Source organism: Lethenteron reissneri, chromosome 51 (genome assembly GCF_015708825.2).
Source record: "Lethenteron reissneri isolate LAM-NWPU_2019-01 chromosome 51, ASM1570882v1, whole genome shotgun sequence".
NCBI lineage: Eukaryota > Metazoa > Chordata > Hyperoartia > Petromyzontiformes > Petromyzontidae > Lethenteron > Lethenteron reissneri.
The window spans coordinates 12,549,825-12,555,381 of NC_083829.1; positions in this window are offsets into that span (position 1 = coordinate 12,549,825).

Sequence of the window (5,557 nt, forward strand, 5' to 3'; positions counted from 1 at the left end):
TGCCCGCATGCGCCCGCCCACACGCGCTCGCTTGCAAGCGCTCACACGCATGCGGCACACGGGGGGCGGCTTGCCGAACGCTGAGCGCCTCGGACGCTCCACGCCACGCCAACGCCTCCATATCCCTCATTGTTTCTTCTTCTCACCCTGACCCCTAATCCCAGTGCTTCACCCTCCCTATACCCCCCCCCCCCTCAATCTTTATAGGGGCACCGCGGTGGCTAAATGTTAACTACCTCGCCTGGTATGGAGGATGTCGTGGGTTCGATCCCGGCGACCCTGACGCCTGCTGCTGTATATTTGGACCTCTTTTCCTGCACCACCTCCTCTTACCAACACCTCCTCTTACCACACCTCCTCTTACCACCACCTCCTCTTACCAGCTCGCAGAGACCATTCCCACACCACCACCACCGCCACACTTGACCTCACCTTCCTGCAAAGCACCCGCTGGAGATTGTATTATCCAGCCGGATGTTTATTTTCCCGTGAACTTTCCCTCGTTGATCCCCCTCCACCCACGTTGAGGACTCGGTCCACCAGACACTGTTTTGTCTTCTCTGTACTGCGTTCAACCACCACCACACTGCAGCTCACACAATACTCTCACCTGACTCACCCACCCACTCACCCACTCACCCACCCACCACACTGCAGCTCACACAATACTCTCACCTGACTCACCCCCCCCTCACCCACCCACCACACTACAGCTCACACAATACCTTCACCTGACTCACCCACCCACCCTCACCCACTCACCCACCCACCACACTGCAGCTCACACAATACCTCACCTGACTCACTCACCCACTCACCCACCCACCACACACAGCTCACACAATACCTTCACCTCACTCACCCACCACCCACTCACCCACTCACCCACCCACCACACTGCAGCTCACACAATACCTTCACCTGACTCACCCCCCACTCACCCACCCCCACCCCACCACACTACTCTCACACAATACCTTCACCTCACTCACCCTCCACCCACTCACCCACTCACCCACCCACCACACTGCTCACACAATACCTCACCTGACTCACCCACCCACTCACCCACCCACCACACTGCAGCTCACACAATACCTCACCTGACTCACCCATCCACTCACCCACTCACCCACCCACCACACTGCAGCTCACACAATACCTCACCTCACTCACCCACCCCCTCACCACTCACCCACCCACCACACTGCAGCTCACACAATACCTCACCTGACTCACCCATCCACTCACCCACTCACCCACTCCCCACCACACTACAGCTCACACAATACCTTCACCTCACTCACCCATCCACCCACTCCCCACTCACCCACCCACCACACTGCAGCTCACACAATACCTCACCTGACTCACCCACCACTCACCCACTCACCCACCACCCACACTACAGCTCACACAATACCTTCACCTCACTCACCCATCCACCCACTCACCCACTCACCCACCCCCACACTGCAGCTCACACAATACCTCACCTGACTCACCCACCCACTCACCCACTCACCCACCCACCACACTGCAGCTCACACAATACCTCACCTGACTCACCCATCCACTCACCCACTCACCCACCACCACACTGCAGCTCACACAATACCTCACCTGACTCACCCACCCACCACCCACTCACCCACCCACCACACTGCAGCTCACACAATACTCTCACCTGACTCACCCACCCACTCACCCACTCACCCACCCCCACACTACAGCTCACACAATACCTTCACCTGACTCACCTACCCACTCACCCACTCACCCACCCACCACACTGCAGCTCACACAATACTCTCACCTGACTCACCCATCCACTCACCCACTCACCCACTCACCCACCACACTGCAGCTCACACAATACTCTCACCTGACTCACCCACCCACTCACTCACCCACCCACCACACTGCAGCTCACACAATACCTCACCTGACTCACCCACCCACTCACTCACCCACCCACCACACTACAGCTCACACAATACCTCACCTGACTCACCCATCCACTCACCCACTCACCCACTCACCCACCACACTGCAGCTCACACAATACCTTCACCTGACTCACCCATCCACCCACTCACCCACTCACCCACCCACCACACTGCAGCTCACACAATACTCCACCTGACTCACCCACCCCTCACCCACTCACCCACCCACCACACTGCAGCTCACACAATACTCTCACCTGACTCACCCACCCACTCACCCACTCACCCACCCACCACACTGCAGCTCACACAATACCTTCACCTGACTCACCCCCCCTCACCCACTCACCCACCCACCACACTACAGCTCACACAATACCTTCACCTGACTCACCCACCCACTCACCCACTCACCCACCCACCACACTGCAGCTCACACAATACTCTCACCTGACTCACCCATCCACCACCCACTCACCCACTCACCCACCCACCACACTGCAGCTCACACAATACTCTCACCTGACTCACCCACCCACTCACCCACTCACCCACCCACCACACTGCAGCTCACACAATACTCTCACCTGACTCACCCACCACTCACCCACTCACCCACTCACCCACCCACCACACTGCAGCTCACACAATACTCTCACCTGACTCACCCATCCACTCACCCACTCACCCACCCACCACACTGCAGCTCACACAATACCTCACCTGACTCACCCATCCACTCACCCACTCACCCACCCACCACACTGCAGCTCACACAATACTCTCACCTGACTCACCCACCCACTCACCCACTCACCCACCCACCACACTGCAGCTCACACAATACTCTCACCTGACTCACCCACCCACTCACCCACTCACCCACCCACCACACTGCAGCTCACACAATACTCTCACCTGACTCACCCATCCACTCACCCACTCACCCACCCACCACACTGCAGCTCACACAATACCCTCACCTGACTCACCCACCCACTCACCCACTCACCCACCCACCACACTGCAGCTCACACAATACTCTCACCTGACTCACCCACCCACTCACCCACTCACCCACTCACCCACCCACTGCAGCTCACACAATACTCTCACCTGACTCACCCACCCACTCACCCACTCACCCACCCACCACACTGCAGCTCACACAATACCTTCACCTGACTCACCCACCCACTCACCCACTCACCCACCACCACACTGCAGCTCACACAATACCTTCACCTGACTCACCCACCCACTCACCCACTCACCCACCCACCACACTGCAGCTCACACAATACTCTCACCTGACTCACCCACCCACTCACCCTCACCCACCCACCACACTGCAGCTCACACAATACCTCACCTGACTCACCCACCCACTCACCCACTCACCCACCCACCACACTGCAGCTCACACAATACTCTCACCTGACTCACCCACCCACTCACCCACTCACCCACCCACCACACTGCAGCTCACACAATACTCTCACCTGACTCACCCACCACTCACCCACTCACCCACCCACCACCTACAGCTCACACAATACTCTCACCTGACTCACCCACCCACTCACCCACTCACCCACCCACCACACTGCAGCTCACACAATACTCTCACCTGACTCACCCACCCACTCACCCACTCACCCACCCACCACACTGCAGCTCACACAATACCTCACCTGACTCACCCACCCACTCACCCCTCACCCACCCACCACACTGCAGCTCACACAATACTCTCACCTGACTCACCCCCACTCACCCACTCACCCACCCACCACACTGCAGCTCACACAATACCTCACCTGACTCACCTACCCACTCACCCACTCACCCACCCACCACACTGCAGCTCACACAATACTCTCACCTGACTCACCCACCCACTCACCCACTCACCCACCCACCACACTGCAGCTCACACAATACTCTCACCTGACTCACCCACCCACTCACTCCACTCACCCACCCACCACACTACAGCTCACACAATACTCTCACCTGACTCACCCACCCACTCACCCACTCACCCACCCACCACACTACAGCTCACACAATACCTTCACCTGACTCACCCACCACTCACCCACTCACACCCACCCACCACTGCAGCTCACACAATACCCTCACCTGACTCACCCACCCACTCACCCACTCACCCACCCACCACACTGCAGCTCACACAATACCTCACCTGACTCACCTACCCACTCACCCACTCACCCACCCACCACACTGCAGCTCACACAATACCTCACCTGACTCACCCATCCACTCACCCACTCACCCACCACCACACTGCAGCTCACACAATACCCTCACCTGACTCACCCACCCCCTCACTCCCCCCACCACACTACAGCTCACACAATACCTCACCTGACTCACCCATCCACTCACCCACTCACCCACTCACCCACCCACTGCAGCTCACACAATACTCTCACCTGACTCACCCACCCACTCACCCACTCACCCACCCACCACACTGCAGCTCACACAATACCTTCACCTGACTCACCCATCCCTCACCCACTCACCCACCCACCACACTGCAGCTCACACAATACCTTCACCTGACTCACCCATCCACTCACCCACTCACCCACCCACCACACTGCAGCTCACACAATACTCTCACCTGACTCACCCACCCCTCACCCACTCACCCACCCACCCACACTGCAGCTCACACAATACTCTCACCTGACTCACCCACCCACTCACCCACTCACCCACCCCCACACTGCAGCTCACACAATACTCTCACCTGACTCACCCCCACCCCTCACCCACTCACCCACCCACCACACTGCAGCTCACACAATACTCTCACCTGACTCACCCATCCACTCACCCACTCACCCACTCACCCACCGCAGCTCATACAATACCTCACCTGACTCACCCATCCACCCACTCACCCACTCACCCACCCACCACACTGCAGCTCACACAATACTCTCACCTGACTCACCCACCCACTCACCCACTCACCCACCCACCACACTGCAGCTCACACAACTCTCACCTGACTCACCCACCACTCACCCACTCACCCACCCACCACACTGCAGCTCACACAATACTCTCACCTGACTCACCCATCCACTCACCCACTCACCCACCCACCACACTGCAGCTCACACAATACTCTCACCTGACTCACCCACCCACTCACCCACTCACCCACCCACCACACTGCAGCTCACACAATACTCTCACCTGACTCACCCATCCCTCACCCACTCACCCACCCACCACACTGCAGCTCACACAATACTCTCACCTGACTCACCCACCCACTCACCCACTCACCCACCCACCACACTGCAGCTCACACAATACCTTCACCTGACTCACCCATCCCCCCACCCCTCACCCACCCACACACTGCAGCTCACACAATACTCTTACCTGACTCACCCATCCACTCACCCACACCCACCCACCACACTGCAGCTCACACAATACCTTCACCTGACTCACCCCATCCACTCACCCACCCACCCACCACACTGCAGCTCACAACACTTCTCTTCCGCTCATCGTTTCTTTTTCAAACCTCCCATAACAATCTTGATTTGAAGCTT